The sequence below is a fragment of the Coregonus clupeaformis genome, chromosome 39, assembly GCF_020615455.1.
Source record: "Coregonus clupeaformis isolate EN_2021a chromosome 39, ASM2061545v1, whole genome shotgun sequence".
In the NCBI taxonomy this organism is placed as follows: Eukaryota; Metazoa; Chordata; class Actinopteri; order Salmoniformes; family Salmonidae; genus Coregonus; species Coregonus clupeaformis.
The window spans coordinates 7,745,210-7,771,591 of NC_059230.1; positions in this window are offsets into that span (position 1 = coordinate 7,745,210).

Here is a 26,382-nt window from a genome sequence, read left to right on the forward strand (position 1 = left end):
CCATAGACAACATCCCCATACTCCCTGCCTCCTGCAATGTGGCGCCGGTAGTATAGGCGATGGACGCGGACATAGAGAGGGCGTTATGTAAAGAGCCATCTTCACCTTAGTGTCCAGCTGGGCTGCAGTACGTGCCTTCTCTTATCTGTGACCGTCTGATCTATTGGACACACACGTCGCCCTCCTCTGGTCACCCAGGTATCGGTCGTACAGTGCGCTGTCTGACCGGAAAGTACTGGTGGCCTACCTTGGCTAAGGACGTGAGGGTGTATGTCTCCTCCTGCTCGGTGTGCGCCCAGAGTCCGACCGTGGCTCCCCATCGCTTCTTGCTGGTCACGCAATTCTTGTTCTCGTTGTCTCAATTCCTCTTCAGTGTATTCCAGCTGTATAGGGCTGTAATAGGGCCTATGTAAAATAACATAAAAACATGTTTTGTCTTCCAGCTCTTCTTGGAAAGAGGAATCATCCTGAAGCAGCCATTGTAATTATTTAGCAATCTCGGATAGACAGTGAACTTACCGTGCACTGTCTATCCGTTAAGTGCACCGTGAACGTGTAGAAACTAGTACTGCTCCGTTGTGAAAAGCCCGTCTTCGAGGGTGGGAACACAATTGGACAAGGAAGTAAGGCTCCCGTCAGGATGTAGTCTACAAAGCCAGGGAAAATGAGTCAACCTAGATATCCTGCAATGTCGTGGCAGATAGGAACATCGTTGAGACGTCTATATTGAACAAGCTCTATTAAGGCTCTATTGAACAAGGACAACCATATCTACTTGCTTCCTGTGTGATTGTGCAATTGGAAAAACACAATAGTTGGAAAGGCCACAATAATTGCTACAAAACATGACTCCATCATTTTTTCCATCAGACAACAGGCTCAATAAACCAATGACGTCATTGGTTGAACTCTCGCGCAAAAATTGTAAAATACCATTGTGGTACATAATTATGTCTGAAACACCCCTCATCACTTATGTAGGGAGACTGAAAAAAACATCCCAAATAGAGTCTAGCGGTGAAGTTTCCCTTTAAGATGAAAAAGCAATTGCATTTAAAGTGTATGTGAATATGAATGTATTGCGTGATGTTCTGCAAAGTCAGCTTTATAACTCCGGATTCCTCCTGAAGCTAACAAGCTACCTAGCTAGCTAACTTAGCTTGCACTAGCTCTACCTAGCTAGCTAGCTATGCATCGATGGGGGCACAGTGGGTCTGCTCATGCTTATGTCGTGGCCCTATGGGTGAATTAATGGGTTAGCTAGCTAGTGGCAATACTTTCAAATTACTGTCAAACCAAAAAAAACTTTGTTTGGACTGTGTAGAGCAGGGCTCTCAATCAATCAATCAAATGTATTTATAAAGCCCTTTTTACATCAGCAGATGTCACAAAGTGCTTACAAAAACCCAGTCTAAGACCCCAAAGAGCAAGCAATGCAGACGTAGAAGCACGGTGGCTAGGAAAAACTCCCTAGAAAGGCAGGAACTTAGGAAGAAAACAAGAGGAACAAGGCTATGAGGGGTGGCCAGTCCTCTTCTTGCCGTGCCAGTGGAGATTATAAAAGTACATGGCTGTTAAGGCTGGATCATTCTTCAAGATGTTCAAAAGTTCATAGATGACCAGCAGGGTCAAATAATAATCACAGTGGTTATAGAGGGTGCAACAGGTCACCTCTGGAGTAAATCTCAGTTTCATAGCTGAGCATTCAGAACTCGAGACAGCATGTGCGGGAGAAAGAGAGAGAGAGAGAGTGAGAGAGCGAGAGAGAGGGTAAAAACAGCAGGTCCGGGATAAGATAGCAGGTTCGGTGAACAGGTCAGGGTTCCATAGCCGCAGGCAGAACAGCAGAAACTGGATCAGCAACACGACCAGTTGGACTGGGGATGGGGACAGACAGGAGTTGCCAGGCCAGGTAGTCCTGAGGCATGGTCCTAGGGCTCAGTTTCTCCAGGAGGGGAGAGAGAGAGAGATGGGAGAATTAGAGGAAACATACTTAAGATTACACAGGACACCAGATAAGACAGGAGAAATACACCAGATAGAACATACTGGCCCTAGCCTCCCAGCACATAGACTATTGCAGCATAGATACTGGGGACTGTGACAGGGGAGGTCGGGGGACACTGTGGCCCTGTCCGACAATACCCCTGGACAGGACCAACCAGGCAGGATATAACCCCACCCACTTTGCCAAAGCACAGCCCCCTAACTACCAGAGGGATATCAACAGACCACCAACTTACTACCCTGAGACAAGGCAGAGTATAGCTCACGATGATCTCCCCCACCCAACACAAGCCCAAGAGGGCGCAAGACTGGACAGGAAGATAACGTCAGTGGCTCAACCCACTCAAGTAGAGTATAGCAAAAAAAGCCTGGCAAAGCCTCCAACCCTGTTCCTAGAGAGCTACATGTTGCAATTACTTACTGAGCCTGCTACCTGACTAACTGCACAATATCCTTTTTTCACAGCTGTCACAAATGCTGTTGTGCCCCAGAGCAGTTCAATATTTAGTTTGTTGCAAAAATCAATGTCTAAATAAAAAAAGATCCTAAATACATCTGTGCTCCCATTTGCCCATGTTTTTTGGAGATACTGAATGGTTTTGTGATACTCTTACCTCATCCTGTGGTATTAAGTTCATTCATAGCTGTTTTATAACACCTCACATTAATGTCACTTGAATTAAGGTATCCGTGCACACTCGATAATGGCATAAGACATGGTTATGTAATAACATTTGACATAAGTTGTCATGCAGACTGTGTAATAGCAGTTGTTACTAACAGTTGACATTAGAGCATATGACAACAGGATGAACAGTCATCTATAACACCCATTAAAACGAGTTTTATAACATCTTATGCCATTACTCATAACTATTTAAAACTACAGTTTATGACAGCTGTTAAAATGTGTTACATAGCTGTTATAAAGGCTTTAAGAACACCTACAATAGTGTTGCCACATGCTTATAGAACATGTGACTAGTGGTAATCACGAAAACACCAACCACCACAAAACCCACGTCAACCGGGATGAAAAATAGCTAAACAAAACACTTCAAACCTTGATGACTGGCTCGCAGCTCTGAAAACCTGAAATACCTTCACAGAGTTTAGTTTAGTAGCCCATCCTCTATCCTCAAACACAGACAATGAACTAAAAGCATTCGGCGGCGTCACATTGTAATAAAACATAAAGTCAGGAGGTATCGAGCACCGAGCCGCCGTTGCCTTAGATCTCTCTAATGGGGCCCAAAGTGCGGTGGTTAGCTGCTGAATATGAATGCACCTCCGTTGAATTATTAATGTTGTTGTTGCTTCGTATTCTGCCTGGCAATTCCAGGGGAGATCCACCTCCTACGCCAACGGGAAGCTGTCACCCGTGATTGGAGGAATCACGATAGTGCAGAGTTAAGTGCTCCACAGTCCCCGGGTGAAGAATCTGACACTGCAGCAGCTCCAAGAGGTGAGAAAATGTTTCTACTGTGGTACTTTTTCCCGTACAGTGTTTTTCCCACCCCTCATACAAACACACACGCATGTACACACACACACACACACACACACACACAAACATACATTTTCCTGGATTTCTGTCATAAAGTAATATCTGTCAGAACATACTGCTACTTTTCCCTCTCATTCAAGCAGACAGACTAGCCCTAAAAAAGAGGGATTTGGCCGAGGTGTCAGCGTACAGTACATCGACGGGGACTTTATTTTAGTTGGGATGGAGACATGATGGTGCACTGGTTTTGCGGTTTTATGGTAATAGGAATCCTCACAGTCACAGATTCTGACAGATATCCCACACTAAAGCCAAAGACAGAGAACAACACTTTAGGTCCATTGCTAGGCGACCTCTGTAGCATTGTTCCACCTAACTCTGTCAGTGAGGAGGCAGGGGCACAGGCTGTTGTACGACTCCGTGACCTTTGAACGCTCTAACCACCCACGTGTTCCACTCAACCTCTAAAACGTATTCCGCAGAGGTGAAATAGTATCCGTTTCATTGTATTCCACAATGGTGAAAAGGCGAGAGGTGAACAGGCATCAGATAGGAAATATGATAATGATACTAAAACACCATTGGTGTCTCCTGTTGGATACACTGTGTTGACAGTGTGACGTCTGCCTTGTAGAGGTGCGTTCCTATTTGGTCCTTCAGACCAGCGGGGGAAGCGTCAAACAGACAGCTCAGAGCAGAGACGTAGCCCCATGTCCCACAGACTGGGGCAAGGTTGTTGGCATGGCAGGGGTTTGGTTGTCATGGCCCCCCGAACCGGGGATCCTGTCAGTTTTTCGTGACAGGAGCAAAACCATAATGGGTCAACCTCAGCCACCCTGGCATCTCCGGTCCACTGGCAGGATTGGCTCACGAGCTGCGTAGCAGCGCCAAAGCTCAGTCTAAGGGGGCATGCTTGTCTATGTTATGTCAAAGATAGGATCTCAGAGAGGGAGAAAGGAGGTTGAGCTCGCTACAGATCAAAAATGAACTTTGTCGATTCTGTGACAGTTTGTTGTGACCTGTGCAAGAGCAGAGAGAGAGAGAGAGATCACTGTTGAGTCTTTACTATACAGTCAATGGGGTAGAGGCTTCAATACATCACATTCAAGCAGTCTTTTTATATTCACATTTCATGTAGCATGTGTTTTGAAACGGAATTTGGTAATTCTCCAAAAAGCTTCACACCTTCTATACCTAATCTGATAAAATATCACATTGTGTTAAATCTTTCGTGTTTAATTTAGTTTCATCCACCTTTGCAATTACTTCCCTCTCTCCTTTAACTTGATCTATTTCCCTTATCGTCTCCTGACCAGGTTTCATATAAGACTTTCTTCTATTCTATTTTCTATTTCCTCTGCAAAAAATCGAAGGAAAAGAATTGCGGTTCAAAAGAATAGCTCAAAACAGTAAAAGTAAATTACGATGCGAGTCGATAAACCACGGATCTGACCAAATCATTTTGTTTCCTCTTTTAAGGGAAAGGAAAAGCAAGAGATTGTGGCAGATCTGAGAGCCGGGATGCCGGGCCTCTGTGAAATGCTAATTTAATTGACATGAAAAGAAAAATCAGAAAAAAGGAGAGGAAAGTTGTGCCACCTCCAGTAAGGAACATATACTGCCAAAGAAACATCTAGAGAAAAAACAAACATTTTAGTGCTGTTAAACAGCAAGGTCTAACATGCCTTATTCCCTTGGCATTCTAGCCCATCAAGTAAATCCATAGTACATTTGAATGAGATACTTTGTTATAGGACCTGAGTTGGGAATGTAATTATTGCTATAACCTAAGAGCAGGATTAGACAAGACTACGTGAAATACTAGCATGTTATAGCCAATCTGGTTAAGTGCTAAGGTTAAGCACCATGTAAGTATTCCTTACACCTAAAATATATTGAAAGATTTCAAGGATTTGGGTAGAAGACGACGGCAAGAGATAGGACTGGGCAATTTACACAAGAGGCCATCAATTTCACTCTCTGCTCAAACCATGCAATAAAATAAATTATGACTAAATTAACAAACTGATATAAAAAAACAAAAAACTGCAGCTAGAATGCTAATGTTTCCCTTTGCCTGATTATAATAACAGTTAAAAAGGAGCGAAACAAGTGTTGACTGGAGCTTCATTTGCTTTTGACCAGCCCTGTTCTCAATGTTATTAATGACTGGAGGGGGAACGGTAGAGTTTTCAGCTGGGCGAAAGAGAGGGATGGATGGAGGGAGAGAGGAAAAGAAAGAGGGAGAGATGGATCAGGAAGTCATTATAGATGAGAACAAAATGATTGGTTTCCTTTTAGCCCAAACCCAGATCGAGAGAGACTGAGGGGCAAGTGGATTTCAAAGGTTCCTCTAATTAAGTCAATGGAGCTTGGTTTCGCATGCTCTGATTTCAGCTTTAATGGCAAGGAAATCAAGGACAGTCAATGAATAGCATGTTTTCCACTGTGGAAGGCAAATACAGATGACTAGGAAACAGTGGTATGAGCCCACATGAAAAAATACTATATTATAAACTGGGTGGTTCGAGCTCTGAATGCTGATTGGCTGACAGCTGTGGTATATCAGAACGTATACCACAGGTATGACAAAACGTTTATTTTTACTGCTCGAATTACCTTGGTAACCAGTTTATAATAGCAATAAGGCACCTCGGGGGTTTGTGGTATTTGGCCAACATACCACGGCTAAGGGCTGTATCCAGACACTCCGCGTTGCGTCGTGCTTAAGAACAGCCCTTAGCCGTGGTATATTGGCCATATACCACATCCCCTCGTGCCTTATTGCTTAAGTATATCATGGTATAAATACTATAGTATTCACTGTGGTGTTTTTGCAAACTAAAGTCAGTAAAAACACTACAGTGAACACTGTAGTATTTACTGTAGTGTTGCAGACATGATTGTAGTATACTGTAGTATTTACAATTTAGTATAGTATAAATACTGTAGTAGAAAAATAATATATTACTGTATTGTTTTTGCAGACTGTAGTATTCTGTAATATTTACTGTAGTGTTTTTGCAGACATTAATGCAGTATTTACTATAGTGTTTTTGTATAATTATCTTTCATATAGCAGTGGGGGCAGGCTTTCTTCTTGAGGAAACCTACTGGACAAAATACTTAAAGAGCAGATGTTCCATAACCTGTAGGTGTAGGACTGAGTTCTACAATGTAAAAATAAACTGGTTCTACAATGTAAAAGTCAATTTCTACATTACATTTTAGTTATTTAGCAGACACTCCTATCCAAAGCGACTTACAGTTAGTGAGTGCATACATTATTTAAAAAAAAAATCATACTGGCCCCCCGTGGGAATCGAACCCACAACCCTGGTGTTGCAAACGCCATTCCCTCCCCTACCCTGGACCAATTGTGCGCCGCCCCTGGCGCGGCCAGCTACGACAGAGCCTGGATTCGAACCAGGATCTCTAGTGGCACAGCTAGCACTGCGATGCAGTGCCTTAGACCACTGCGCCACTCAGGAGTTGTTATATTGGTACATGTGTCTTAGTCAGACTTAACGATGATTCATTATATTTCATCACCATTCATACATGGAACTGTCACGTCTACTCCCGTTGCTCCCCTCTGGCGCTCTGATTCGCTGGTCTACTGAGCCACCGGTCTGAGCACACCACCTCGGCAACACTGGAATGGAAACCCAACGCACACTAATCACCTCTAGCGCACCTGCACCTCATCATCTCATCACCACCCCTATATAGCCCTGGACTGTTCAGTGTTGTGTTGTGTGTGATTGTTAGTGTCTTGTCCTCGCTCTGGAGGAATGGAGACACTGGCTGGAGGGCGCAGTCCATCCATTCCGGATTCTCACTGTCCACCGGAATTTGGGCAGCGAAACGGATGAACTCTCGTCAAGCCAGGCGATCCCAATTTCTTACTCGCTTTCAGTTTATTCTGCCCTACCACCCAGGATCCCAGAATGTGAAAGCCAACGCACTCTCCAGGATGCACCATACCGTAGAAAGGAAGGATCTGGGGGGTCCTATCCTGCCACCGTCTCTCATCGTGGCACCTGTCGTTTGGGATGTAGACGAAGACATCCGCCTGGCGGCTCAGGAGGACCCAGCGCCTGCCAACGCCTCTCCGGGGTGCGTGTATGTACCCACCAGGGTCAGTGACCGCCTGCTGATCTGGGCGCACACCACCCTTACGGCAGGGCACTCCGATATGACGCGCACCCTACATTCTCTCTCACAAGAATACTGGTGGCCCACCTTGGCTACTGATGTCTCCCACTATATCAACTCCTGTTCCGTATGTGCCCAAACTAAGACACCTCGGAATGCCCCGGCCGGCAAAGTAGTTCCTCTCCTAGTGCCTCAGCGACCTTGGTCACACCTGTCCATAGACTTTGTCACCAAACTCCCACGTTCTGACGGCTTCACCAAAGTCCTAGTGGTCGTAGATCGGTTCTCCAAATCATGCCGTTTTTTTTACCACTAACTGGTCTTCCTCCTGCTCTCCTGGTCGCTGAGAACCTGTTCCAACCGGTCATCCAGCATTATGGACTTCCGGAGGACATCGTCTTCGACCGTGGCCCCCAATTCACCTTCCGAGTGTGGAAGGCTTTCCTGGAGAAGATCGGGGCCACGGCCAGCCTCACTTCCGGGTATAGGCCTCAGTCGAATGGGCAGGTGGAGCGCATGAACCAGGAGCTGGGGAGGATTCTTCGTTGCCACTGTCAGGACCGGCAAGGTGAGTGGTCGAGGTTTCTACCCTGGACAGAATATGCCCAGAACTCCTTTGTTCACTCCTCCACGGGGCTCACTCCCTTCCTGTGCATCCTGGGGTACCAGCCGGCCCTGGCCCCTTGGAAACCCAGCCAGACCGATGCGCCCACTGTCGACGAGTGGTTCCGCAGGGCTGGACAGGTCTGGGACACCCATCAATGTCCATCTCCAGAGGGCCATTCGTCGGCAGAAGGACCAAGCCGACCGCCACCGCAGTGAAGCTCCGTATTCCAGCCTGGTGATCGTGTCTGGCTGTCCACAAAAAACCTCCCTCTGTCACGTCTCCTCCCGTTGCTCCCCGCCGGTGCTCTGATTTGCCGGTCTACTGAGCCACCGGTCTGAGCGCACCACATCGGCAACACCGGAATGGAAACCCAACGCACCCAAAACACCTCCAGCACCCCTGCACCTCATCTCATCACCACTCCTATATAGCCCTGGACTGTTCAGTGTTATGTTGTGTGTGTGATTGTTAGTGTCTTGTCGTGTACTCGCTTTATGTTGTTCTCTTGCTCAGTGTTAAGTAAACCTTTACATTGTTGATTCCTGCATCTGTGTCCTGCCTCTTCGTATCCTCAGTACTCGTCACAGGAACAAAACATTTCTCGTACTGAGTCCAAAGCGTGGTGTGCAGGCTACTATGCGCACCAAGGCTCGTGCACTCCAATTACGCACAATGACAGAGACATTGTGGACTCAGACACACAGAACACCGACATAACCCAATAAATATGATCAATGGAAATCATACATTGAATTAAATAAACAGAACATCTACCTCATAAGTCTTTCAAACTTTCATGTGCACAACAAACATTGTGCCCACTCAGAAGTAAGAAATGATAAATTATCAAACATGAAACAACTTTGAAAAAACAGTACGGGATGGATTGATGAAACGCTAGCAATTATTGAAGGATTAGATGGAATATAGATTTACCAAAATATGCATTTAAATATGAAATCAACAGCAAACATTTCAACAAGAGAACGAAGCGCTCTCCACTGCCAGGAGTTTTTGGTGAGTGCAAGTAGAGCGCCCATGGTGCGTCTTTGCCACAGGAATAATTCATTTAAACAACAAATTTCAAATGCATGCTTAATTAAATTATACATTTCAGGCAATTTTGACATACAGTACCAAAAGACCAGTAGGCCTATGCTAGTAATTGTGACTTGTTTCAGTAAACTAGGCATTTGAAAGTTTTTTGTGTTTATTTTTTTTTTAAATCTAAATGCGTTTATTGGCAGAAATGCCTTCTGGAACATGTGAACGTTCATCTGCCTTAATAACAAACTTACATGCCATCTGTAAATACAAATACAATTATTAAATTACTAGCTTAGTTAGTTTATCCACGAAAAAAGACAGGAAACTTCCCACTAGCCATGATTGGGTGAGATAATGGATGGGCTGGAAATGCCGAGAAATGAGTTTGGATTAGTCTGCCATGTAGCACGCTTCTGTCTATAACATGAGTATGCATAGCTAATCCTTTCTAAAGTGGCTTTTTTGAAAGATATCATGAAGAACTGCAAAAGTGTTGCTAAGGTTCTCCACTTTCTGGAATACCAAGTTTTGAAATCAGTGCCCGGTGGAAGCAGCGTATGATAGCTAAGGAGATGGAGAAAATTCAGGCATTTGATTGCAAATGCGGAGGGAGTCGAAAAGAGAACACATAAGGCTGTTGTATAAAACACCTGTCTCCAGATTACATCTTCAAACTAAGGGCAATCATGGCATCCATGACAGAGAGGGAGAAACATTCATCAATGTATACGGGTAAGAGAGTCTAGCTAGCTACATTTTCAGATATAAGTTTCATTGCAAGTTAATGCGTACTGTTAGCTAGCTAGCTAACGTTAGTGGCTGGCTGGCTCGCTTGCTAACATTATGATCTGTTTAGTAATATTTGTTGTATCTCAGAGCCATTTGCATTGCTAGTTATAGCCTAATGTTAGCTAGCTAGCTAACATTGCACCTTGCTAGTTGGTTAGCTTTAGCTACCTGTAGATTCATGCAGGGTAGTAACGTTATGAGTTGGGATTATGGTTCATTGTTTAGCTAGCTAGCTAGCTACATGTCTAAACAAAAGACTCCACTATGCAAGTAACCATTTCACTGTACCGTTTACACCTTCTGTATCTTGTGCATGTGACAAATAAACTTAGATTTGATTTGATATAGTGTGTGTTTAACAGAGACGATAATGTGAAGAACATGACCTGCACCAAAGTCAAATTATGATATAATGCTAGGCCAATGAGACAGTGTCCAAGTTCAAAAATTCTCCGGTAGAATGCCCTGCTTTTATGTTGTCACACTCACAACAGTAAGCCATTTTTTTGTAATTAGCTCGTCATTAACTTGTAATAATGATTTTGTTGTGAGTTTATTTTCCTGTAATAATGAATACAAATTAGCTAAAGTTAAGACGTTGTCAGCTATATGATATGTTCATTAATTGAACTGGCTAGCCAGCTAACTTAACGTTAGTTAGCTAGCTAACAAGCTAGAAACTAACCAAAACATTATTTAGAAAGTTGCTTTAAGTTGCCTGGTTTGCTAGATTTACATATACATTTAAACGAATGGGTTTATTGGTGTTAAAATACACCAATTATGATATTTTGGACCACCAGGCTGCTGATGTCATGCAGACTGTCATTTTTCTGTTAATACTTTTTCATAACGACAACGACAAGTTTGATGTCGGATGACAATAGAATGTTCATGATGTCACTGGGACAACTGTTTACAGACATGTCGATAGACATAGTATAAACCAGTCTTTAATCTTGAAATCTTTGGTTATACACTACCATACTCACTGTTTAGCACATGGTCTCACATGTGAATTCTTAAAGAGATGGGTGGGGCTAAGGCTTCAGAGGCTGTGAACGATGCTGAATGGGTGTACACAAACAAAATCTCTCCAGTAGGTGTACCAAAACATTCAAGTGCCATTTTCTCAAAAGTGGTGTTACAAGTTTATCAACTTTCAAAGCAGAATTACTTTCCCATTGTTTCGCAACTGTAGTGAATGATATACAATTTTCTAGCTCTGAGTCTCTACTTTTATCCTCTCTCTCTCTCTCTCTCTCTCTCTCTCTCTCTCTCTCTCTCTCTCTCTCTCTCTCTCTCTCTCTCTCTCTCTCTCTCTCTCTCTCTCTCTCTCTCTCTCTCTCTCTCTCTCTCTCCCCCTCTCTCCCCCTCTCCCTCTCTCCCTCTCTCCCTCCCTCCCCCGGTTCCTACACAAATGCTAATTCAATCAAATGTAATGAAAAGGTGAGCTGTTATTGCCATTTGTCAAAAACTGACAAAAGCTAGTGTTTATTTGCTGATGCACTGGAGTTGTGCCTGCTTAGAAATACTGGCAGGAGAAAACAAAAGACAGACCGACCAGGGTTAATGACACTCATTCCCCACCTTCCCTGACCATCTCTCTGGCCTTCCTGACAACTGAAAGGTGGTGTACTCAGTAAGGTGAAACATTAATTATATTACAGATAGACATACAGTGTATAGAGCTGAAATGATTGCCTTTTCTACAGGACATAAAATGCTATCTTTTCTGCACAGTAAATCTATATATGAACATCCCATAATGTTGCATGTTCCTGAACAGACCCCCTGATACTGTTGTCCTGTTGTGGATTGGTTCATCCCATGTCAAAACCTAGATACTTCAAATGACACAGAGGTCAAGACGCAGAACTTTGCTCTCGGCAGCATTATTTGTTCAAAGCAAGTAAATAAATTGCAGCACTGAATTGGTACAACAATTGTTTGTCAGCGTTTTTTCATTTTTTCTGGCAGTGTAAGCCAAAGGCTTCTTAGAGATAAACAAGAGATGAATAGATAAAACAGTTAAAAGGAGAGTGAAACATCAGCAATGGTTTTGATGTATGGATTGATTTTGTCAGACAGACACAGTAAACACCTTACTCCTCCTCCCACCCTTCGATGTACTTGAAGTCAGCACTCTATCTCCCTTTACTGAAATCCCTCCCTTTGTCCGTGTCAGCAGAACAGTAGGTGTGTGTGTGTGTATGTCTAAGTAACAGATGGTTTGATCATGTTGATTTGGAATGGAGGTCATGGTGAATACTTTTTAATTGTTAAATCTATCACTTTTAGAGTTAATTTAACACTGGCAAGTGTTTGCTACACGCTCAGAAATAAACTAGTGATGTTATGTTTGATACTGGAGCTCAGAGGATGCGTCAAAATCACTAAGCAGTGTACTTCAAAGCAGTGTGCCTATGCCTGTATCACTTTATCAGAAGCACGTAATCAAGTCCGAATCTTCGTTTCCTTGAAACTGATTGGTTTGGTATTGGTTTCTGTAGCAGACAAAAAGGCTACACTGTGCACGTCTACACTGAGTATAGAAAAAAACATTAAGAACACCTGCTCTTTCCATGACATAGACTAACCAGGTGAATCCAGGTGAAAGCTATGATCCCTTATTGATGTTACTTGTTAAATCCACTTCAATCAGTGTAGATGAAGGGGAGGAAACAGGTTAAAGAAGGCCTTGAGACAATTGAGACATGGATTGTGTATGTTTGCCATTCAGAGGGTGAATGGGAAAGACAAAATATTTAAGTGGCTTGGAACGGGGCAGCCAGGTCACCCATGATACAACTCAGTATTCGACGTCCATCCATGTCTGAGAATGTCAGAAGATGAAGTGGAAACCGTCCACTAAGGGTAACAGTGAGTGCTGTTACCTTCAAGTAGGTTTTTGGAAGCATCTACCTCTGGTACCAAAGGTTGCATGTTTGAATCCAGCTATAGAAAGTTGTGTGATGGAAAATGTTATGTTTGTGCTTTTCTAATAATCAATGTCTGTGTTCTATGTTTGTGCTTTTCTAATAACCAATTTCTGTGTTCATGCAAGTGACTGAATTCTTACTATCAGTATCTGCAATTTGGCATTACGCCCAGACCCTTGTTTTGAGAACGAAAGATATCTCAGTTTCAAGGTCTCAGCTTAGAGAAGAAGCCTCGTGAGGTATTGGTCTGTCACATGCATGACCCAGTATTGGTCGTTCACATGAATGAAGCAAAGGTTAATGATGAATTGATTATGAATGATGAATAAGCTAAATCATGCAAATATGTCTTGTGTACAGTATATAAGAGAACTAATGGGACTGCCCCGGAAGAGCTCCTGATTGACATGTGTACTTGGTGCATTGAGTTGGTTGGAACCTCTCCAGCACGCTGATAATAAACAATGATTCATTTAAGATTGACTTCGAGTGTCCCTGTCTAGAATTTCCAAGACAGTTGTTTTTGTGATTTTTGTATTAAGCCTATCCCAAACTTTAACCCTTATCTTAACCATTCTGAGTTAATGCCTAACCTTAAAAATGTGGAGTTAATGCCTAAGCTTAACCTTAAACACTTCGAAACTTGATATTAGGAAGGTGTTCTTAATGTTTTGTATGTTAATTGTTTGTACATTGTAATTTGGCTGCTTTAAATTATTTTGACCAGCTGGTGCCACTAGTGTACGCTTTACTCATCAAAGCCTTGAGTAATTAACCTATTTTCAACACAATTGGCAAGAAAGAAATGTTTCAGGAAGCTTGGTTTCCCAACAACTAGACACAACAAGTGATGGGTAAACAAGGATTTCTGAAGGCTTCGGAGATTTCACCAAATTGTGCCGAAAAACAGTTTATTACTCTGAGCTTCATTATCGGTTCACAATGCAAGTTAGTAACATCTGCTGGTCAGCAACAAATAGCAGAGTGGGATTTTTAATTTTTCACTGTTGTCATCAGAACTCTGTGGCGCAATGGTAAGTTGTTGGCTTGAGTAGCCTATAAACAGTTGGAATACCAGGTTCGCAGCTTACATCATGCTTCCCTTCTTTGTCTTCAAGTTGACTATAAAAAAAATGGAATCTATGGCATTATTTAAGATGCTTAAGACAGAAGCTTATACTAAATAAAATACATTTGAACAACAGTGCAGAAAATGTGGTTTTAACAGAACTCAACCTCAGACACTCACGTTCCTGAGTTCCCTAATTTACCTGCCAAGCTAACAGTAAAACTACATGTAAAAAATCCTAACTATATTTGTAAGTCAAAGAAAGCACCAGAACCACAGTGAAATCAGTGGGATATCGCATTTTGCAAGAGACGGTTTAAAAAAGCATGTGATCAAACTAAGCTTCAGACATCATTGATGACACACTTCTGATAAAGTGATACACACTGCTTCGAAGTTAGCTGCTTCGTGACTTTGACACATGCCTCGGCGCTCCGGTATCAAACGTAACATCATTAGGTACATCTGCTTGTCACCGGGGTAGTACCCTGTAAGGTCCTCCTTTGTACTTTTAGTTATAGGTACATAATTGTACCCCAGTTCATACCTCAGATAGTACCTTTCTCCACAGGTACAAAATCATCCTTTTTGCGTTCATATATTACCACCACAGGGACACAGCCATTTGTTCCTCATAAGTGGAAGAAATGTACCTGTACCATAGACCACTTAAACTGGTACAACACTTCGACTCACGGGTGGCCAAAAATAACTATCTGAAAGACATGCCCCCACTAAGCCACACCTCCAATATAATTTCCCAGTGTGCCTAGCCTTGTTGAGTTAATTGTAGAGTTATTAACCATGACTGTATTTGTTAGTGACAGAGGCATGGTTGTGAATTTGTTGATTTTCAATCCTGTTGTCTTCAACAAGTGAGTTCCTAGGCGTATATTATCTTTAAAATTACACTCTGACAATATATTACATATCTCATAAGGCCTTCTTTTGAGGCCTAGTGTTACCCTAATAGAGTGGTCTGAAACTCATGGTTGACAGGCCACATCAGGCCTACAAGTAGGCTTAAAAACTGGTTGAAGGATGTTCAGCTTCCCTCCCATCTCCAGGAATCTTCCAACCCGGGATTTCTGGAAAACCTGGGAAATTTGGGAAAGTTACCAGAATTTTGCAACCCTACCTGCAACTCACATTATGCTGGCTTGCAAAGTGATTTGTAATTCCTGTTGGAATCCAGACAGAGTTAGGATATCCAACTGTTGGAATTTGTATTCACCCGCAACCTGCATTCATAATAACTGTCAGGGTTAGGAACATTGTGAGGACACTACCCAAGCCATTTAAACTGGAACAACCATTTCAGTAACGTGTGCAAAAAAATCTAACCAACTGATTGTATGTTATGTCTAACCAAAAATGTATGTTATTTATCTTTGTGTAGCATAAGATTAATCAATCAATCAACGTACATGCAAAAACACAGATATTAAAAACAATTAAAAAAAAAATCTACATGCAGTAGAGCATGCTGGGAAATATGATGATGATAAATATTTGCCTTTTTAGGGTACCACCCCAGCACCCCAGAACCGTTAGTTCCTTTTAGGTGGTAAAAATTCATGATTGTACCTTATTAAGGATATTGAGGGTGCACAAAATATGTTTTTAGCCTGGGAAACAGAAATAGACCTTCACATTGTACCCCTTTATTTAAGAGTGAGTGTGTGATGATTGAACTTTTACATTCAAAATATGAAGTTAAAAAATGTACCATTATAATCTTTATCCGCACATGTACCCTAAAAATGTACTGGACAGTACCATGTGAGATCATTATGTGTACCTCTGAAGGTACATTGTGTATTTTCATATTTGTGTACTCCAGGGAACATTACCGTACCCTTATTTCTATGAGTATGGTGAGGCACCATATCTTTTGAATTATCTGCTTGGGTGAAAGTCAAGCTGTTGGTTGGGTACAAATGGGTGGGATTGCAATACAAATTAGACTTGATGCCCATGGTAGACTATTCAAAAGGATCACCAAATTTCCTCCTCACACTCTTGTCTGACACACTAAGCATACGTCAAGGCAGATTAGTAAGATCTGCTACATGTAGCACATAATCAAACACCTCATTTTACTTGCTCACTTGCCAAATGTATTTTCATCATCTCCTAATTACGGTATTCACTTTCTAAACATAGCAATTAACATTTCTAAGACTCCTACGCTCAAGATGGCTTTGCTCATTTCAATTAGGGCTTTAAAAAAATACAGACACCAATTAATTTCCTCATAGCTGTTAATGAATTCAATTAATATTCCGGATGGCCTATTTTGAGTGTGAAGATCCCTCATAAAAATATCTATACTAAACAGAAATATAAACGCAACATGTAAAGTGTTCGTCCCATGTTCCATGAGCTGAAATAGAAATATTCCAGAAATGTCCCATACCCACAAAAAGCTAATTTATCTCAAATGTTGTACATACATTTGTTTACATCCCTGTTAGTCAGCATTTCTCATTTGCCAAGATAATCCATCCACCTAAAATGAGTGGCATATCAAAAAGCTGATTAAACAGCATGATCATTACACAGGTGCACCTTGTCCTGGGGACAATAAAAGGCCACTCTAAAATGTGCAGTTTTGTCACACAACACAATTCCACAGATGTCTCAAGTTTTGAGGGAGCACGCAATAGGTATGTTGACTGCAGGAATGTCTACCAGAGCTGTTGCCATAAACCGAGATGTCATTTTAGAGAATATGGCAATATGTCCAACCGACCTCACAACCGCAGACCACGTGTAACCACACCCTTCCAGGACCTCCACATACGGCTTCTTCACCTGAAGGATTGTCTGAGACCAGCCACCTGGACAGCTGATGAAACTGTGGGTTTGCACAACCAAAGTATTTCTGCACAAACTGTCAGAAATCGTCTCAGTGAAGCTCATCTGCATGCTCGTCGTCCTCACCAGGGTCTTGACCTGACTGCAGTTCGGCATCGTAACCGACATCAGTGGGAAAATGCTCACCTTCGATGGCCACTGGCATGCTGGAGAAGTGTACTCTTCATGGATTAACCCCGATTTCAACTATACAAGGCAGATGGCAGACAGCGTGTATGGCGTCGTGTGGGCGAGTGGTTTGCTGCCGTCAATGTTGTGAACAGAGTGCCCCATGGTGGCGTTGGGGTTATGATATGGGCAGGCATAAGCTAAAGACAACGAACACAATTGCATTTTATCGATGGCAATTTGAATGCACAGAGATACCGTGACGAGATCCTGAGACCCATTGTCGTGCCATTCATTCGCCGCCATCATCTCATTTCAGGATGATAATGCATGGCCTCATGTTGCAAGGATCTGAACACAATTACTGGAAGCTGAAAATGTCCCAGTTCTTCCGTGGCCTGCATACTCACCAGACATGTCACCCATTGAGCATGTTTTGGATCCTCTGGATCGACGTGTACGACAGCATGTTCCAGTTCCTGCTAATATCCAGCAACTTCGCACAGCCAATGAAGAGGAGTGGGACAACATTCCACAGGCCACAATCAACAGCCTGATAAACTTTTTGCGAAGGAGATGTGTCGCGCTGAATGAGGCAAATGGAGGTCACACCAGATAATGATTGGTTTTCTGATACTCGCATCTACTTTTTAAAGGTATCTGTGACCAATAGATGCATATCTGTATTCCCAGTCATGTGAGATCCATAGATTAGGGCCTAATAAATGTATTTCAATTGACTGATTTCCTTATATGAACTGTAAATCTTTGAAATTGTTGCATGTTGCGTTTACATTTTTGTTCAGTGTATATGCAGCATGGCTTTTGTGAAGTGCACTTGTTTCATGGATTCAATCAGTCATTTATTCTTAGTCTCACATAGTGGCATACACAACAGGACATAAGGTATTAAAAGTTATGTTTCTTTATTGTTAGTAAGGTGACTGTTTCATGTTTGGTTTTGTCATAGTACATGCTTAACTGTGATGACATCTGGGAGGACATTTTTAATTTTTGTTATCATTATTAGTTTATTTTGGGTGACTAACACTTGGGGTTTCAATTTGAATGTGATACATGTAAACAGATGATTGCATATTGCTGCAATTACGCAGCTTTATCCACACTGGTTATTGAACTCACAACAACAAAGAAGTTTGATTGTCACGCTCTGGCCGTGAGAGGCCTGTTGTCTTTAGTTGGTTTGGTCAGGGCGTGAGTTTCTATGTTATATAATCTAAGTTTACGTTCTAGTTAGTCTATTTCTATGTTTCAGTTCTAGGTTGTGTGTTGGCCGGGTGTGATTCCCAATCAGAGACAGCTGTCGCTCGTTGTCTCTGATTGGGGATCATACTTTAGTAGCCTGTTTGCCTACCTTTGTTGTGGGATCTTGTTCCGTTTAGGTGTGTATGTGTATAGCCTGAGGACTTCACGTTACGTTGTTTCTTGTTTTGTTGAATGTTTATTGAGTAAATAAACATGTATGCTTTTCACGCGGCACCTTGGTCCGACCCGTCTCTCAACGTTCGTGACAGAAGATCCCACCACAAAAGGACCAAGCAGCGTGCCCAGAAGGAGCAAACGCCCGGTACTCAACAGGAGGCTACGTTGGTAGATGTCCTCCTCCGTTGGGGGAAAATCACAGAGGAGGAGGCCGTCCGTTACGGTAAGGCAATGAAGGAGGAAGCCTGGGTAGGAGAGGATCAACGGCGACATCAACGAAGAGGAAGCCCAAGAAGTAGCCCCAAGAAAATGTTGAGGGGGGGCTCACGGGATGGACGACAAGGCAGCAGGAGGCCGGGAAAGGGCTGACTAGTGAGGAGGAGGCCGCTATTTTAGAGGTCCTCCAAGACCTGCGGATCGAGAGAGAGGAGCCCCGACCACTGCACCCGGTGGGGCTCCCGGAGGAGTCCTCACTGGAGGAGGATTGGGCGTGGAGAGTGAAGGACTGGAACCGTCGTACATCTCCAACGCCAATTCCCAGCCTGGTACGCCCCGTGCCTGCTCCTCGCACCAAGCCAGTGGTGCGTGTTCCCAGTCCGGCACGGTCCGTTCCAGGACAGAAACACGCACCTAAAATGGAGTCGGCAGGTACAGTCGGTCCGTCCGGATCTTGGGAGGAACGTATCCAACGGCAGGCGAGCAAGATCCAGGCGCTCGGCAGCGCAATGGTGTGCGTGGTGAGTACATTGGAGCGATGGGAGAGAGGTGGCGTTTCTACACCTCCTCCAACCACACAACTCACCTGACCTCCAGCGACGGTCCCCTGCATGGAGCACTTTAGCGTGTCGATGCCCAGTCTGGGGCCGGCAACCAGTCCTATTACAGGGCTCGAATTTTCCTCTGCATTGGTGCCCAGGCTGGGCACGGCATTTAGTCCTGCTCCAGAGATGGGGATGGATACGGGTCCGGAAGTTTGCTCCACTCCAGAGCCAGAGCAATCCGCTACAGAAGTGCCTGATCCAGCTCCGGTCGGTTGCTCCACTCCGGAGCCAGAGAATTCCGCTCCACCGGGGTCCAGTCCTGCTCCGGTCAGCGTCTCCACTCCGGAGCCAGAGCAATTCGCTCCACCGGTGCCTGATCCAGCTCCGGTCGGTTGCTCCACTCCAGCGCCAGAGCAGTCCGCTCCACCGGTGCCCAGTCCAGCTCCGGTCAGCTGCTCCATTCCGGAGTCAGAGTATTCCGCTCCACCGGGGTCCAGTCCAGCTCCGGTCAGCGGATCCACTCCGGAGCCAGAGCAGTCCGCTCCACCGGTGCCTGGTCCAGCTCCGGTCAGCTGCTCCATTCTGGAGTCAGAGCATTCCACTCCACCGGGGTCTAGTCCAGCTCCGGTCAGCGGATCCACTCCGGAGCCAGAGCAGTCCAGTTCACCAGCTCCATACACCCCGTACCTGCTCCCCGCACCAAACCAGTGGTGCGAGTATCCAGTCCGGTACGACCCGTTCCTGCTCCTCGCACTAGAACTGTGGTGCGGGTCTCTAGTCCGGCCCGTCCCGTTCCTGCTCCTCCCACCAGACCAGTGGTGCGTGTCCCCAGTCTGGCCCTGCCTGTTCCACCGGTGCCTGGTCCAGCAACGGTCAGCGGCTCCACTCCGGAGTCAGAGCAGTCCGCTCCACCGGGGTCCAGTTCAGCTCCGGTTAGCGTCTCCACTCTAGACCCAGAAGTCAGCCCCTCTCCAGGGTCGGGGCCTCCCACACCAGGGTCCAGACAGGCCTTGGTGCATCGTGGGGGGATTGCCGATCCAGGCCCAGACGTCAGCACCTCTCCAGGTTCGGGGTCTCCCACACCAGGGTCCAGACAGGGTCTTTTAGCCCATACCAGCCTTGTGTAGGTCTACAATCTTGTCCATGACATCCTTGGAGAGCTCTTTGGTCTTGGCCATGGTGGAGATTTTGGAATCTGATTGATTGATTGCTTCTGTGGACAGGTGTCTTTTATACAGGTAACAAGCTGAGATTAGGAACACTCCCTTTAAGAGTGTGCTCCTAATCTCAGCTTGTTACCTGTATAAAAGACACCTGGGAGCCAGAAATCTTTCTGATGGAGAGGGGGTCAAATACTTCTTTCCCTCATTAAAAAGCTAATCAATTTATAACATTTTTGACATGCGTTTTTCTGGATTTTTGTTGTTGTTATTCTGTCTCTCACTGTTCAAATAAACCTACCATTCAAATTATAGACTGGTCATTTCTTTGTCAGTGGGCAAACGTACAAAATCAGCAGGGGATCAAATAATTTTTTCCCTCACTGTAGCTAGTGACCTCGTCCCCAGGCTCGAATTGTTGGCGCATAGAGCCTGGTAACACTGTCCCTCAAAGTGGGACTTGAAAGGTGTGTGGTTAAAGGTAGACTCAGCGATATGACATAGATGCAGAAAGTAATCAGCATAGTGGGTGAATTTCCACAACAACTACTAGCGTTGAAGCGCGAGGCTCAACTTCTCCACTGTTTTGGTGCCGTAGCTACTACGTGGTACACAGAGTGAAGCGAACCTGTGCACATGTGCAGATACTGTGTGTGACTGTATGAGAGTGAATTGTTGCTTCTCGCTTATCTCAATATCTCTGGTGCTGCTCGTGGCAACGTCATTTCGCTGAGACTACCTTTAAAATCAAGGCGGGAGAGGGAGAAATCCTGCTACGGCTGTATTAGATGGGACCTTGAAAAATGATGAAAATCACTTATCAAAATAAACGTTAGATCACAGCAGCTATATTACATTCGGAGAGCCCAATTGATCCTGAGTTCGGGCATTTAAAGTTTATATGTGAAATCTATTTCTTAGATGCATCGGAATCACTTCCTTGTTTAGCCCATTACTTGAGATGCTCGCGCATTGAAATCCACAAAGAGGGAGAGGTGCTAAATGACTGGTGATCGACTGAGAGATCAGCCAATTAAAACCGACAGCTGTTTTCGCCGCTCCTGCAATTCAAGTCCTGTTCTGAGGCGATCTGAAACCAAACGTCTCTACACAGGGAGAGATGGCTGGTGGGCGAGATTACAAAGCTAACAACTGATAACAACAAGATAACTAATGTAAAGCAAACTGTGTCCATAATAAGTTTATAGGTTATAGGTTGAAAGCTTTTGAGAAAGAGCATAGTTAAAAAGATATGACATATAGAAGCAAACCGGATGGACATCATGAAAATGATCTGAGAGGTTGAGGGTAGAGGAAGTTCAGGAGTAAAACCAAACAAAATATAATTATTGTAAAATTGACTGTGTCCATAAAATGTATATAGTATGTATAAGCTGGAAGTAGAGGCCTAAGCGTTGTTGTTCACTAGTTTACTCCAATTAGGGAAGGGGTTGTGGGGTTGGAAAGTAAAAAAGGGAAATATTTATGTACTCCCGAGTGGCGCAGTGGTCTAAGGCACTGCATCGCAGTGCTAGCTGTGCCACTAGAGATCCTGGTTCGAATCCAGGCTCTGTCGTAGCCGGCCGCGACCGGGAGACCCATGGGGCGGCGCACAATTGGCCCAGCGTCGTCCAGGGTAGGGGAGGGAATGGCCGGCAGGGATGTAGCTCAGTTGGTAGAGCATGGCGTTTGCAACGCCAGGGTTGTGGGTTTGATTCCCATGGGGGGGCCAGTATGAAAAAATAAAAAAAATGTATGCACTAACTGTAAGTCGCTCTGGATAAGAGCGTCTGCTAAATGACTAAAATGTAAATGTATGTATGTACAGTGAGGGAAAAAAGTGTTTGATCCCTTGCTGATTTTATACGTTTGCCCACTGACAAAGAAATGATCAGTCTATAGTTTTAATGGTAGGTTTATTTGAACAGTGAGAGACAGAATAACAAAAAAAACATCCAGAAAAACGCATGAATTGATTTGCATTTTAATGAGGGAAATAAGTATTTGACCCCTCTGCAAAACATTACTTAGTACTTGGTGGCAAAACCCTTGTTGGTAATCACATAGGTCAGACGTTTCTTGTAGTTGGCCACCAGGTTTGCACACATCTCAGGAGGGATTTTGTCCCACTCCTCTTTGCAAATCTTCTCCAAGTCATTAAGGTTTCGAGGCTGACGTTTGGCAACTCGAACCTTCAGCTCCCTCCACAGACTTTCTATGGGATTAAGGTCTGGAGACTGGCTAGGCCACTCCAGGACCTTAATGTGCTTCTTCTTGAGCCACTCCTTTGTTGCCTTGGCCGTGTGTTTTGGGTCATTGTCATGCTGGAATGCCCATCCACGACCCATTTTCAATGCCCTGGCTGAAGGAAGGAGGTTCTCACCCAAGATTTGACAGTACATGGCCCCATCAATCGTCCCTTTGATGCGGTGAAGTTGTCCTGTCCCCTTAGCAGAAAAACACCCCCAAAGCATAATGTTTCCACCTCCATGTTTGACGGTGGGGATGGTGTTCTTGGGGTCATAGGCAGCATTCCTCCTCCTCCAAACACGGCGAGTTGAGTTCATGCCAAAGAGCTCAAATTTGGTCTCATCTGACCACAACACTTTCACATTCAGATGTTCATTGGCAAACTTCAGACGGGCCTGTACAGTGGGGAGAAAAAATATTTAGTCAGCCACCAATTGTGCAAGTTCTCCCACTTAAAAAGATGAGAGAGGCCTGTAATTTTCATCATAGGTACACGTCAGCTATGACAGACAAAATGAGAAAAAAAAAATATGGTGGAAAAGAAGTATTTGGTCAATAACAAAAGTTTCTCAATACTTTGTTATATACCCTTTGTTGGCAATGACACAGGTCAAACTTTTTCTGTAAGTCTTCACACGGTTTTCACACACTGTTGCTGGTATTTTGGCCCATTCCTCCATGCAGATCTCCTCTAGAGCAGTGATGTTTTGGGGCTGTCGCTGGGCAAAACGGACTTTCAACTCCCTCCAAAGATTTTCTATGTGATTGAGATCTGGAGACTGGATAGGCCACTCCAGGACCTTGAAATGCTTCTTACGAAGCCACTCCTTCATTGCCCGGGCGGTGTGTTTGGGATCATTGTCATGCTGAAAGACCCAGCCACGTTTCATCTTCAATGCCCTTGCTGATGGAAGGAGGTTTTCACTCAACATCTCACGATACATGGCCCCATTCATTCTTTCCTTTACACGGATCAGTCGTCCTGGTCCTTTGCAGAAAAAACAGCCCCAAAGCATGATGTTTCCACCCCCATGCTTCACAGTAGGTATGGTGTTCTTTGGATGTAACTCAGCATTCTTTGTCCTCCAAACACGCACGAGTTGAGTTTTTACCAAAAAGTTATATTTTGGTTTCATCTGACCATATGACATTCTCCCAATCCTCTTCTGGATCATCCAAATGCACTCTAGCAAACTTCAGAAGGGCCTGGACATGTACTGGCTTAAGCAGGGGGACACGTCTGGCACTGCAGGATTTGAGTCCCTGGCGGCGTAGTGTGTTACTGATGGTAGGCTTTGTTACTTTGGTCCCAGCTCTCTGCAGGTCATTCACTAGGTCCCCCCGTGTGGTTCTGGGATATTTGCTCACCGTTCTTGTGATCATTTTGACCCCACGGGGTGAGATCCTGCGTGGAGCCCCAGATCGAGGGAGATTATCAGTGGTCTTGTATGTCTTCCATTTCCTAATAATTGCTCCCACAGATGATTTCTTCAAACCAAGCTGCTTACCTATTGCAGATTCAGTCTTCCCAGCCTGGTGCAGGTCTACAATTTTGTTTCTGGTGTCCTTTGACAGCTCTTTGGTCTTGGCCTTAGTGGAGTATGGAGTGTGACTGTTTGAGGTTGTGGACAGGTGTCTTTTATACTGATAACAAGTTCAAACAGGTGCCATTAATACAGGTAACGAGTGGAGGACAGAGGAGCCTCTTAAAGAAGAAGTTATAGGTCTGTGAGAGCCAGAAATCTTGCTTGTTTGTAGGTGACCAAATACTTATTTTCCACCATAATTTGCAAATAAATTCATAAAAAATCCTACAATGTGATTTTCTGGAGAAAAAAATTCTCAATTTGTCTGTCATAGTTGACGTGTACCTATGACTATGGTCCCAGCTGCCTTGAGATCATTGACAAGATCCTCCCGTGTAGTTCTGGGCTGATTCCTCACCGTTCTCATGATCATTGCAACTCCACGAGGTGAGATCTTGCATGGAGATTGACCAGTTATTTTGTGTTTCTTCCATTTGCGAATAATCGAACTGAATAATCAAACTGTTGTCACCTTCTCACCAAGCTGCTTGGCAATGGTATTGTAGCCCATTCCAGCCTTGTGTAGGTCTACAATCTTGTCCCTGACATCCTTGGAGAGCTCTTTGGTCTTGGCCATGGTGAAGAGTTTGGAATCTGATTGATTGATTGCTTCTGTGGACAGGTGTCTTTTATACAGGTAACAAACTGAGATTAGTAGCACTCCCTTTAAGAGTTTGCTCCTAATCTCAGCTCGTTACCTGTATAAAAGACATCTGGGAGCCAGATATCGTTCTGATTGAGAGGGGGTCAAATACTTATTTCCCTCATTAATTATGCAAATCAATTAATATTATTGTGTTTTTCTGGATTTTTTTGTTGTTATTCTGTCTTTCACTGTTCAAATAAGCCTACCATTAAAATGATAGACTGATAATTTCTTTGTCATTGGGCAAACGTACAAAATCAGCAGGGGATCAAATACTTTTTTCCCTCACTGTATGTTGTGACGTCACGAGAGGCTACACAGCTTTCAGCGGGATTGCTCAAGTAGTGCAAGGAGACAAGGTTCAAACAAAACAAGGATTTTATTATAGGTCTTGGGAAATTAACGAAAATATCACAAAATTCTGTTCTCTTGTGGCTCTTTAAGGGTTAACAGTTCAGGGATGTCTCTTCCACATCCAAAATCATAATTCTCACTCGCTCAGATAACTTTTCCCCAGCCTTACTGTAGTCCACGTTGCAGCTAGTGGCCAACCCAGCAAAAAGTCCTTCCAAATGTCTCTCACGTATTTCCACAGGTGCATATATCCAAAGGTGAGTATTTCCCAAAGGTAAGTATCTCCAAATCCTTATATTCCTCATGGAAGTGGACGTGCAGCACTCTTGTCCTCCAGAGAGCCCAGGTTGGAGACTGTGTCTCTTCACCCCCCCAAACCTTCCAAAACCTTTAGCTCATCAGCTCCTCATTTGTTTCAGCTGCGTGGGAAGATTGGCCATAGAGGGGTGGAGTTCCCGACCATACCAGCAGATGGAGCCATAGCTGTCTGGGTTTGCAGCCACCTCAGGGGGATGTAACGTCCCTCCAGGACACAGCCTCTCGTGACATCACACATCCCCCTCCTCGGGACCGACGTCCTCGTCGGGGTAAAGGCAGCGAAGAAGGCATCACGCCGGGAGAGGGCGTCCGCATTGCCGTGGTGCTTGCCAGCCTGCTCTCTCTTCAACTCCTCCACCTCTAGGACCAGGGACTCAGCCTCCTGTTGTCTCTCCTTGAGTTTCTTACTGAACGCATCAGCCTTGGTTTTAGCAGAGTTTAGCTTCTGTTGAGCAGCTTTCAGTTCCTTCTCTCTCTCTGCCTCCGCATTCTTCATCTTGTTCTCCAACACCTTGTACTTCTCCTCTGCCTTCTTCTGGACCTCCTTACTACTGCGCAGGGTCTCCTCACACTCCTCGATGGTCCTGCGCAGCCTCTCCAGCTCCTCCTGTTGCTTATGGAAGGAGCTCTGTTGGAGTTTAGCCTGGAGGATATCTAACTCTTCTGTCTTCATGTCTAACTGTTGCTTTAACAAACGATACCTCTCAGCGGTCCCCTTCAGACCAGACAGTTCTTTGTCCAGATTCTGTA